The 12993-nt window shown below is 47.0% G+C and overlaps 1 protein-coding gene across 3 annotated transcripts in view; it reads right to left on the reverse strand.

Moving 5' to 3' along the window:
* The window catches only part of ASIC1 (acid sensing ion channel subunit 1), a 211875-nt gene that overhangs the window by 135487 nt on the left and 63395 nt on the right, over positions 1–12993 (reverse strand). The window lies entirely within an intron of this gene.

Genomic DNA, 12993 nt, shown 5'->3' on the forward strand with positions numbered 1-12993 from the left:
AAATACAGTATGGCTGGCACCTGCTGGGATGACAAGAATGGCTAGGAAACCACAGATACCTCTCCACTCCTTTCTCCTCGAAAGGAACACTGTAAAATTTTCAGATTTATAGCTGAGGATCTCCAAACTCCTAGGTAAAAATCACCACTGGATTTTCAAATTAATCTGTGGCATCTTTGGCACTGTAGTAATATTCAAGCCCTAATATTATCATCAAGAGAGGTAGTTGTTGCTTCAAGAGGGGAAAAGGTATAAAGGGAGAATTCCTGAATGCAAAGATCTGAGTTTGAGGCAAGTACTCTTTGGTGTGGGGCTCGGGTGGCGCTGTGGGTAAAAGCCTCAGCGCCTAGGGCTTGCCGATCGAAAGGTCGGCGGTTCGAATCCCCGCGGCGGGGTGCGCTCCCGTTGTTCGGTCCCAGCGCCTGCCAACCTAGCAGTTCGAAAGCATCCCTGGGGGCAAGTAGATAAATAGGGACCGCTTACTAGCGGGAAGGTAAACGGCGTTTCCGTGTGCGGCTCTGGCTCACCAGAGCAGCGATGTCACGCTGGCCACGTGACCCGGAAATGTCTTCGGACAGCGCTGGCCCCCGGCCTCTTGAGTGAGATGGGTGCACAACCCTTGAGTCTGTCAAGACTGGCCCGTACGGGCAGGGGTACCTTTACTTTTACCTTACTCTTTGGTGACAGAACCCCAGCAGAGATTTTAAAAATCACAAAATATGCATCAAAGTAAAACATGGAAATATAGATTGTTAGATCTTTAAACTATGCCCTTGTGAGTTCCAAAACTTCCCTCTTGTCTGGTAAATTAAAAATGGTTTACTTACAAACTCGTCAAAGGTCAGTTTCACGTGCTTCAGAAAGTTGTGCAGGCATGGCCTCGTTAAAAAGTGGTGGCCGTTCCTAAATTATTGGTATAGGAACTCAAGAGTGACTTTTAAGAGCCATGTGGTCTGAGCTGCAGCAAACCAAGTGGAGCTTCCAAGGTAGACTGAAGGGCAACCAAGGCTTGGTTGCCTAGCCCCTCCCAAAGTGAGCTAAGCCTGGCAGGACAGCTTACTCTATGGTTTTAACCCCTTCATGCATTGATTAGACTTAAGCATGCTGGTTATATGATGCTGATTATCCCACAACTGTGATGTTCTAAGTACAACCTTGTTTCAAAGTTTTTTTTTAAAAAAGCTGAACACGAAACCACACTTCTCAAGCTCATTCCAAATCCCACTGAATTTATGAAGAAGTTTACGAGGCTGCCTCTGCCTGTCATGGTGTGACCAAACACAGTTTGGCATCCCATGGCCCCCTGTGTCCTTGAATGGACCCCAAATGTACAAAGCATCCGTCACAGACTATTCTATTAGGTGTGCATGTGCCTGGAATAGATATAGAGTCAGTGTTATCCGGGGTCAGTTTTCTCCATGCTGCAATATGCCAGAACCACTATTCTTAAAAACAAAAACTATAGACTTGTCTTGTTTTGAACAAATAAGGAAAAACAGACTTTACAGGAGATCTGAGTTTATACAGTGGAAAAAAGATAGAACTGGAATTGTTCAAAAATGAATCATAAAGTGAATCCCCTATTTTAAAATCAGAATAAAATCCTTGATGCTGTAAAGTCACACCCACTTCATAATCAAATTCAAATCCACTCCAATGATATATATCTAGCACGGGAGGTCAATTTCAAGTTGCAAACGCTTCTAGTGGAAATACCACTGCTTATTTATCAGAATTGCTACTACAAATGTCTCACCACAATATTAAAAAGGGGTGATAGATTCTGTCAGTGAGGTGACTCTCAACTTTTGAGTGCAATGGGAAGAAGCAGCTTCTCACTTGCAATGCAATCTTGCTGCTCTAGAAAAAAGGAGTGAAAATGTGCAAGGAAATGAGATCTCTTCCTTCTTGAAAGCACAAGAAGAAATAGTCAGGGCTGTGTGTATTCCACATGTAAATTCCCTTCCCCATTAAGCGTAAGTTCTTTTTTCTTTCTATCTTGCATCAAATTCAACCTTCTGAGACTCTCGGCTTTTAAAAGGAACTTCTAGCAGGGAAACATCTGCAGGGAAACATCTCCACGACAATGCTTTCCTTCTGATCACTTTATCATATTATTTGAAAATGAAATCACAGAGGCAGGGAGCATATCAGCGCAGTCCAACTTTTCACACCGAGTAGGCTGTAAGAGTACGTCAACATGGAACTCATGGGCCGCACACTGCCTTGTTGCATGTGTGGAAGCAGGGGAGCAAGGCCAACATTCGGAAACAGTGTTGTATTCCTTACTCACTTCATTTGTGACATTTTCATTACAGAACACATGATTTAAAATCAAGCAAACATGTATGCCTTTCTTTTGCCGTCAAGCCTCACTCTGCATCAATGGCTCACTTAGACAATGCGAAATACTAAAGCTCGGCATCTTAGTCACTGCCATATTTCAAACTAAAAAGCTCACTTCTGCCAGTAAGCTTTGAGGTGTGCTTGTGTCCTTTTGTCTTTTCTTGGTGACCTGCGGCTTGGTTCGCTTTCTTGAGTCACCTCGACTCCATTGCTCTGCAGGGACTTTACTGTTGTGCACCTGCTCTCTCCTTGTGCCATAACACAATCCAGATTATGTGGGTTGGTTTATGGGTATGGTTAATGTCCAACTAATCTACTCCGAAGTGGGAGGGTGTTGGACCTGATTGCCTTTTTTGTTCCCTTCTATAATACCATTAGGACGCAGGTGGCGCTGTGGGTAAAAGCCTCTGCACCTTGGACTTGCAGATCGAAAGGTCGGCGGTTCGAATCCCCACGGCGGGGTGCGCTCCCGTTGTTCGGTCCCAGCGCCTGCCAACCTAGCAGTTCGAAAGCACCCCCGGGTGCAAGTAGATAAATAGGGACCGCTTACTAGCGGGAAGGTAAACGGCGTTCCGTGTGTGGCTCTGGCTCGCCAGATGCAGCTTGTCACGCTGGCCACGTGACCCGGAAGTGTCTCCGGACAGCGCTGGCCCCCGGCCTCTTAAGTGAGATGGGCGCACAACCCTAGAGTCTGTCAAGACTGGCCCGTATGGGCAGGGGTACCTTTACCTTTATGAAACCATTAGGGAAGCGGGTGGCGCTGTGGGTTAAAATACAGAGCCTAGGACTTGCCGATCAGAAGGTCGGCGGTTCGAATCCCCACAACAAGGTGAGCTCCCATTGCTCGGTCCCTGCTCCTGCCAACCTAGCAGTTTGAAAGCACGTCAAAGTGCAAGTAGATAAATAGGTACTGCTCCAGCGGGAAGGTAAACAGTCTTTCCGTGTGCTGCTCTGGTTCGCCAGAAGCGGCTTAGTCATGCTGGCCACATGACCCGGAAGCTGTACACCGGCTCCCTCGGCCAATAAAGTGAGATGAGCGCCACAAACCCAGAGTCGGTCACGACTGGACCTAATGGTCAGGGGTCCCTTTACCTTTACCTATAATACCATTAGGGTTGTATCAAATGAAATCAAGCCATTAGTGCAAGACTTTCTACCTGTGCAATGGGACTCCCTCTATTCTCTCCATACCCGCAATTGCTCCAAAGATTTGGGGGATGGGGGGGTACATGCTGAGAGAAGAAGAAGAGGAAGTCCTTGTGCTAAAATGGGCCATTAAAAAAATCTATACACTCCTAAGACTACAATCCTATTCTTACTTACCTTGGTCCCATTGAATCCAATAGGGCTTACTTCTGAGCCTTTTCAAAAAGAACGAAGTGCCTTTCTAAGGCTGGAAATGACCTCTCTGATTGAGCATTGAATTGCCATTCCATAGTTCTTTTTCGGGCCGACGAGAAGAGGATTCACAAAACAGAGTTTGAAATCCCATTACCTCATTGTTGGAGTTCCGTTGGAATCGCACCAGAAACAAGTATACACATAGAGAGTTATTTTCTTGGACTTGCTGCAGGAATATTTGGACTTTGAGATATCGAGTTGTCTATGTCATCATTATTTTGGCATAGTAAATCTCATTTAAGACTCTTAAGTATTAGAAGGTGTTGAATTTTAGTGCATTACTGTTAATGAATTTTTGTAAACCACATTTGGAGTTATTTCATTTGTGATTTACTTCTCTCTATTCATTGGAAAGTGGTGTATTACTTCTGAGTAGAGCAATATAAGGTTGCACTGTTATGCTCTCATTCTAAATATCTGTGCTCACCTGTTACTAGACCCAAGAGATGTAAAATCACCTTTAAAAAACAACAGAAGTAACATGTTACAAGAATGGCAGCTTGCTGCTGCAAGATGCACCACAGATGCCACATCGAACATGTATCATTTAGGGTCAGTGGCGTAGCGTGGGGGGTGCGGGGGGGCCCGGCCGCACCGGGTGCAACATCTGGGGGGTAGGGTTAGGGTGCGCAAATCCACGGGTTAGGGGGTGCAAATTACTTGCCTTGCCCCGGGTGCTGACAACCCACGCTACGCCACTGTTTAGGGTTGCAATGCCATCCACTTTCCCCCCACTGGCTCTGTGCCACTAACTCCAGCCTGCCGCACAGACATCTTGTGGGTGAAGATTTTTCCATCACTTGTCTTCACGTCAAGGAACTTTGCCTGCTAAATGTTTGTGTGTAAGGCTGCTGTGAAAAGTACAGGTGTACGGACAGCAAGAAAAGCAGTGGCAGCTCTAATAGCATCCTCCCAGTGCCAAATCTATATTTGCCGGAGTTAAATTGAGTCAGCCCTCGAAGCAAAGCCGATAGCAAAGAAAAAAAGCACAGAAAAACAAAAAAATGGGAGCTTAGGAACGGGCCTGAGACTTGCAAAGAGAGGTTAGATTGGTAAAGATAGTTCTGCAATGTCGCCAAAGCAGAATGTTTGATGCTGGCTAGAAGGGAGTTCTGGAGGGTTGTTCCACAGCAAACGGGCAGATGGAGATTATACCGTGTGTCCAGAACACATTTCAGTCCTGTGCATGTAGTGCAAAGAGAGCTATAACAGGTTCGATGATTCTCTCTCTCTCTCTCTCTCTCTCTCTCTCCCCACCCCGCTGCTTTCCACTTTAACTCTAGGCCTTTAATTGCAATCATTTGATTGCTGCAAAAATGCAGGTCCCTCTGTGGCCATAAACTGTAATGAATTTGCTGGCTTCAGATGAGAGGGGCAGTAATTAAATGGCTGAGAAGCTAAAGGAACATCAGGACACGGGCAGAGGCATAAGAATTTCACTCAAACGCAGATGCACACAACTATTTGTGGGAAGAAAAAGCACAACCTTGTGTCAATACGCACACATGTAGAGTCCTTTCAACAGGCCTTCTGAAATCATTATCCTAGTTGGTATCTGTCTTGGATTTGAATTGATTTTTATGCAGGTGCTGTTTTAAGCTGCTTTTGTATTTCAAATTGTGTTTTCTTTCCTTTGAAAATGATTTTATATATGCAGCTGCTTCGACAGTGTTTCTATACCCATTTGTTTTGTATATATTTTTAAAATCACTTTGCGGTGCCTCGTGGGAAGCGATTCATAAATGAAATAAAATAACAACAACATTAATTTACAGGATTTGTTGCCCCAAGATGTAGTGTTGAATACTGTATACCCTCTCCCTCATTTCTCCAATGAAAACAGGGACATCCTAAGAAAAAGTGGGACATTCTGGGATCAGATCAGAAACTGGGACGGCTTCTCTAAGTCAGGGATGTCCCTGGAAAATAGGGACACTTGGAGGGTCTGTATTTCTCACTGGCTTAGGTGGCTTTGAAAGAGAATTAGATGAATTTGTGGAGTATAAGCCAATCAACAGCAGCTAATGGCTATCAAAGGCTACCTGGGAGACAAGGCTACCATGGAGACTATCAAAGCCCACATGCTCCCTCCAAGATCAGAAGCAACATGCTTCTGAAAACCAGCAGCTGGGAGGCAACCGTGGGAGACCACGCCATTGCATGTGGGCTTCCTAAAGGAATCTTGGATGGTCACTGTGCGAAAACAGGATAGCTGACTAGATGTTGTTGTTGTTAAAATTTGCACGCATGCCGCCCTATACCCGCAGGTCCCAGGGCAGTCCGCTACCTAAAAACACAATGTGAAAACACAAAACGCACAAAAGAGACAAGAACAACCCACCTCAACACATTTTAAAAGGGCACTGGGTGTCCATTGGCCAAGGTAAAGGTAAAGGGCCATTAGGTCCAGTCGCGGATGACTCTGGGGTTGCGGCGCTCATCTCTCTTTATTGGCCGAGGGAGCCGGCGTACAGCTTCTGGGTCATGTGGCCAGCATGACTAAGCCGCTTCTGGCGAACCAGAGCAGTGCACGGAAACGCTGTTTACCTTTCCGCCAGAGTGGTACCTATTTATCTACTTGCACTTTGACGAACTTTCGAACTGCTAGGTTGGCAGGAGCTGGGACCGAGCAACGGGAGCTCACCCCGTTGCGGGGATTTGAACCGCCGACCTTCCGATCGACAAGCCCTAGGCTCTGTGGTTTAACTCACAGCGCCACCCGCGTCGGCCACCAAAGGCCTCGTTAAAGAGGAACGTTTTTGCCTGGTGTCCAAATTAAGGTTGCCATACGTCTGGGAAAACCAGTACATGTCCTCTTTTGGGGGGCCAACATGCCCATCTGGGGGGATTTTTATATTTCAAAGGAAATGTCTGGTTTTGGTTTTTTGGGGGGTGGGCACGAACATGCTCGGGCGGACGTTGTGCCCTGGAAGCGGAAGCGCCGCAGCGGAGGAATCAGGTAGGAGCTGGGTTCTTGTCTCTGCTTGGGCTGGCAGTCGCTCGGGCAGCTGGGCTCAGGCAGCTAGGGCTTGTGTTCAGGCTGCTCTGCACGTGTGGCTGCTGCCAGCCCAAGCCAGGAAAAGAGGCGTGTGGACACTCTGCATGCTGCAGACACTACCTGCGCCCGTGTGCCTCTCTCCCCTGCACGGTCTGGCAGTGACTCAGGCTGTCCTCTTTTTTCCTCCTCAATAATAATAATAATAATAATAATAATAATAATAATTATACCCTGCCCATCTGGCTGGATTTCCCCAGCCACTCTGGTCAGCTCCCAACAGAATATTAAAAACACAATAAAACATCAAACATTAAAACCTTCCCTAAACAGTGCTGCCATCAGGTGTCTTCTAAAAGTCAGATAGTTGTTTATTTCCTTAACATCTGATGGGAGGGTGTTCCACAGGGCGGGTGCCACTACCGAGAAGGCCCTCTGTCTGGTTCCCTGTAACCTCACTTCTCGCAGGGAGGGCACTGCCAGAAGGCACTCAGCGCTGGACTTCCGTGTCTGGGCGGAACGAAGGGGGTGGAGACGCTCCTTCAGATATACTGGGCCGAAGCCGTTTAGGGCTTTAAAGGTCAGCACCAACACTTTGAATTGCGCTCGGAAACATACTGGGAGCTAATGTAGGTCTTTCAGGACTGGTGTTATGTGGTCTCAGCAGCCACTCCCAGTCACCAGTCTAGCTGCCGCATTCTGGATTAATTGCAGTTTCCAGGCCACCTTCAAAGGTAGCTCCACGTAGAGTGCATTGCAGTAGTCCAAGCGGAAGATAACTAGAGCATGCACCACTCTGGCGAGACAGTCCGTGGGCAGGTAGGGTCTCAGCCTGTGTACCAGATGGAGCTGGTAGACAGCTGCCTGGACACAGAATTGACCTGCGCCTCAATGGACAGTTGTGAGTCCAAAATAACTCTTCAGGATAAGACAACCCTAGTCTAAAGGTGTATAATGAAGGTGACAGACGAACCTCCCTGGGGAGAACATTCGACACATGGGGAGCCACTGCAGACAAGGCCCGTTCTTGTGCTGTCTCCCTCTGGACCTCTAGTGGAGGAGTCACACGAAGAAGATGATCTCAGAGTCCGGCTAGGTTCATATGGTATATGCCTTTGGTCTGAGCCAGCAGAGCGCTCCTTTTGTTCTTAGTGGCACTATCAGCACTATCCAATAGGTTCCACTGACAGCAGGGCAGCAGTGCTGGCTGAATCACTGGGTCTATTTTCAGCTTTTTTGGTACTCCACCCCCCACCCCCTTGAAAAGCTAGTTTTACCAGGACTGGCTGACTTACCTAGTTCAACGCAGGGACGTCAGAATGAACGTGTGTGCCGCAAGCAACTCTGCTATAATGCCAATAGCTCTACTATAATGCTGAATCTTTGAAAAATTACAGTGTCTATATACAGCCTTGTATTAGCAGCAAGCACTATCAGGAAGCGTTTCCAGTTCGTTAAGGGGTGTCAGGTAGGCGGAGTCAACTAAGATGGCTAATCACTTTTTGTGACAGTGCTCCTCTTCCTCTAACAGTTGCATAATCGCAGGTAAAACTTTCCCCATCGCTGCATCTGCCTGCTAGGTATATCTCTGCTTGCTGTATTTCCCATCATCACACAGCCATTAAAGGCATAATAACCCTGCCATAAAAATTTGGCAATTCTAGATTCAGCATTCTGACACTTAAAAACGCTCTGTCTGGGGTATCTTGCCCTGACAAAAGCAATTACCATATTCCAGTTAAGTTAGCATGCTATTTTGGGCACGCACATACACACACACACACACACACACACACACAGATCTGCTTTTCCTGAATGAACCTTTTTCTTTGTTTAAAATTACCTTTTTCGCCCTGGGGTTCTCTAAAGCACAAGCCAGCAAAGTGAGCTCTTACATTACTTTGAACCACGCAAGTTGGATATGAAATTCCCAAGGAGGGAAACTGAGAAAGTCTGCCTTACTAAATAAAAAATGGAATGCGTAGGCTTCGCAATGGATGCCGGCACTCTTGCTTTGTAATAAATGTTAGGGCTAAATCAGAGTAACCCACAATGTTGAGTAGGTAAGAGAACTGACCGGACAGAAAACAGCCTGGGCTTTTAACATCAACTTGATTTGCGAGACATAGCTGCTGAAACTTTTCACAGTATGAAGACAAACACCATCATCAGAGAATCCTGACACATATCCAGCTACTGTTACACAAATTATTATTATTATTATTATTATTATTATTATTATTATTTGTATACCACCCTATACTTGCAGGTTTCAGGGTGGTTCACAAGAAAAAAATGATAATACAAAAATACATAATCAAAATACAAACAAAAGCAACCCAATAATGCACATAATTATAGTGGCTGGTTGAAAAGTTGGAAACTGGTGTTGGGAGCTGCTTTCTACTGTCAGTGGCTGCTAGCTACAATGGCCATGCTCTCCATCCATCGTCAGAGGCTGCAATACTTCTGAATACCGGTTTTTGGAAACTGCAGGAAGGCAGAGTGCGCTTACCTGCTTATGGGCTTCCCATATGTATCTGGTTGGCCACTGCGAGATCAGAGGACTAGGTGGCCAATTGGCATGATGATGGTGATGACGACGATGACAATAATAATAATAATAATAATAATAATGCCAGAGAATTAATTCATCTGGGATGGGAAACCTGTGGCCTCCAACTGTTAATAATAATAATAATAATAATAATTTAAAAAAAAAAATTCTTTATACCTTGCCCATCTCACTTTACTGGCTGAGGGAGCCGGCGTACAGCTTCTGGGTCATGTGGCCAGCATGACTAAGCCGCTTCTGGAGAACCAGAGCAGCGCACGGAAATGCCATTTACCTTCCCACCGGAGCGGTACCTATTTATCTACTTGCACTTTGATGTGCTTTCGAACTGCTAGGTTGGCAGGAGCTGGGACCGAGCAACGGGAGACACCCCGTCGTGGGGATTCGAACCGCTAACCCTCTGATCGGCAAGCCTTAGGCTCTGTGGTTCAGACCACAGCACCACCTGCGTCTCTCCTTCCAACTCTACAGTTCTGTAAATACTTATAGAGAGCAATCCTTCCTTATGAGGGTTCCAGGAAGAAGAGTGGGGCACAGCAGGTGCCAAAACCTGTCCCTTGATGGTTTGAGCAGTCTTCCCCTGTAGCTGTTGTGTAATGGGAACACCTTCCCCTTCCCCTGCCCCACACGGCCATCACCACCACTATTACAGCTATTTGGTTTCGAGTCAGTTCCAACACTGAAGCCTAGAGGTTCCCATTTAGATAGCTGCATGAAGCTGCTGGGCCCAGTCAGGCCAAGGGAATCCCCTGGAGAAAGGACACCAGGCAAACACAACCGTTTATTCTCAGATTCAATTGCCCTGGATCGATTTCATTAACCCATCCTTTCATCATCCCTTGCATGGATCACCAACCCTAGCAATCTCAGACAAATTGGCCCAATTAGCACAATAGGGCTAGGCTCATTAGTGCTCGTACTAATGCCAGGCACAACTCATAAACTGTCGAGGCTGTTGCTCCTTTCTCCCGATGCCCTCCGCTTGCAGTCGAACTCCTTTCTAAAGTTCCCACCACCGTGAAAAGGATGAGATGGGCACCTGCGCTTCCAGACGATTCGACCCATCTTGCCTCATTCAACTAGAACGTGAGCCAGGCAAGAGGAGAGTTGCGCTCTTGCACAACTGGCGACCATTTCCCTGGACGCTAATAATAATAATAATAATAATAATTTATTTATACCTCGCCCTCCCCAGCCAAGACCAGGCTCAGGGCGGCGAACAAGCAATAATAAAAACAAGTTGATTAAAATACAACTTAAAAGATTAAGATACAACATTAAAACATTAGGATGCAGCCTCTTCACAGGAGGAGAAAGGAAAAAGAAAGAGGGGGAGGGAATCAAACTGATTCTAAGCAAAGGACAGGTGAAACAACTCTGTCTTACAGGCCCTGCGGAAGGAAATCAGACCCCGCAGGGCCCTAGTCTCATGAGACAGAGCGTTCCACCAGGCCAGAGCCAGTGTTGAGAAGGCCCTGGCTCTGGTTGAGGCTAATCTAACTTCCTTAGGGCCCGGGACCTCTAGGGTGTTGCTATTTATGGACCTTAAGGTCCTCCGTGGGGCATACCAGGAGAGGCGGTCCCGTAGGTACGAGGGTCCTAGGCCGTGAAGGGCCTTAAAGGTCAAAACCAGCACCTTAAATCTGACCCTGTACTCCACCAGGAGCCAGTGCAGCTGGAAAAGCACTGGGTCAATATGCTCCCATGGTACAGACCTCGTGAGGAGTCTCGCTGCAGCATTCTGCACCCTCTGGAGTTTCTGGGACAGCTTCAAGGGCAGCCCCACGTAGAGCGAATTACAGTAGTCAAGCCTGGAGGTGATCATCACATGGATCACTGTGGCCAGGTCGGGGCGGGAAAGGTAAGGGACCAACTGCTTGATGCGGCGAAGGTGGAAAAATGTCGTCTTGGCTGTTGCTGTAACCTGTGCCTCCATCAAGGACTACACCCAAACACTTAATGGAAGGCAATAGCACTAATTGGCATTGCCATGCAGAACTGAGTGGCGGATTATGACCTATGTTATCCTGATACCACCCCAACCCCCAAAAGCTTGGACTGCATAGCTTTCTAAGGTGAAACGCTAAGCATTGCACTGGCTTGGATGCTGAAGAATGAAGGACAGGAGACAACTATGACTTGCCAGTTCCAAGGCATTTGTTGAAGCAGCGTGTCTCTGACTAGCAGTCTTAGGTGGGCAATAGCAGGAGAGCAGGCTGCTGAATTCATATCCTGCTTCTAGGCATCCTGTAGGCAACTGGTGGGTTACTGAGCGAAAACAGATGATGGACCTTTGGCCTGATCCTACAGGGTTCTCCTTAAAGGTAAAGGGACCCCTGAACATTAGGTCCAGTCGCGGACGACTCTGGGGTTGTGGCGCTCATCTCACTTTATTGGCCAAGGGAGCCGGCGTACAGCTTCCGGGTCATGTGGCCAGCATGACGAAGCTGCTTCTGGCAAACCAGAACAGCGCACGGAAACGCCATTTACCTTCCCGCCAGAGCGGTACCTATTTATCTACTTGCACTTTGAGGTGCTTTGAACTGCTAGGTTGGCAGGAGCTGGGACCGAGGAACGGGAGCTCACCTCGTCGTGGGGATTCGAACCGCCGACCTTCTGATCGGCAAGTCCTAGGCTCTGTGGTGTAACCCACAGCGCCACCCGCATCCCAGGGTTTTCCTTACAGATATTTAAATATCCTTTACCCTTGGCAGAAAAAGAGCGAAGTTAGCTTTTGCATTTCGTCGGCGTGCACACGGCAGATTTGGAAAAACGCTTCTACAATTTTCAAACGTAGCTCCTCGACTGCTTCTCTGCCGCGGCATATCTCTGCAGAATCTCAGGGCCAAAGAACACAGTGAGGGCCACTCGTCTTGCACGTGGTTGCTTTTAGACAGTGGGAGAGGCTGCGGCGGCAAGAGCATTATGGGACTAGGTCCCGGGAGACCAGGGTTTGAATCTCCACTCAGTTATGAAGTTCAGTGGGTGATCTTGGGCCAGCCACTCTCTCTCAGCTTAACCTGCCTCACTGGGTTGTTGTGAGCATAAACTCAGAAGAGTAATAGATGCTATACTGAGCTCCTTGGGAGAAATGCAAGCTATAAGCATCTGAAGGCTCCACTCCTGCTACAAGGGGCAGATCCTGAAGCCTTCCTTCCGTCAGAACTCTGGGCTTCCATATGCCCTCAATCCCCACCCAAGCTTTATTATTATTATTATTAAATTTGTATGCTCCTTTCCCACAAAAAATGGGCCCACAGCTGTTCACAGCACACAAACAGTAATGCAAGACTCCATATCACTGCATCGTTGCTATGAGCAGCCTAGTACCAATTTGTTTCAAAACGCATTACATCAATCCCAATAAACATTTCAATAATGCTAGCATTATAAATTCATTACCAAACAAGCCATATAAGAAATTAAAACACAGAATCAATTGATGCTATTCATCACAAGCCAGAATCAGATACCCATCAAAGTATGGTTGCTTCACAATAAGAAGCCTTAGATCAGCAGCAGCCTCATGGAAATAAATCAGCCTAGTAATATGAGAAAGTCCTGGTGTGACCATCATCTCCACACAGCACATTCATGCCACTGACCTGTGGCAATTGTGCTGCCCATTGGAACGCATAGAATCGTAGAGTTGGATCATCTAGTCCAGGCATGGCCA

Source organism: Podarcis tiliguerta (genome assembly GCF_965153285.1).
Source record: "Podarcis tiliguerta genome assembly, chromosome: 2".
Taxonomy (NCBI): Eukaryota; Metazoa; Chordata; class Lepidosauria; order Squamata; family Lacertidae; genus Podarcis; species Podarcis tiliguerta.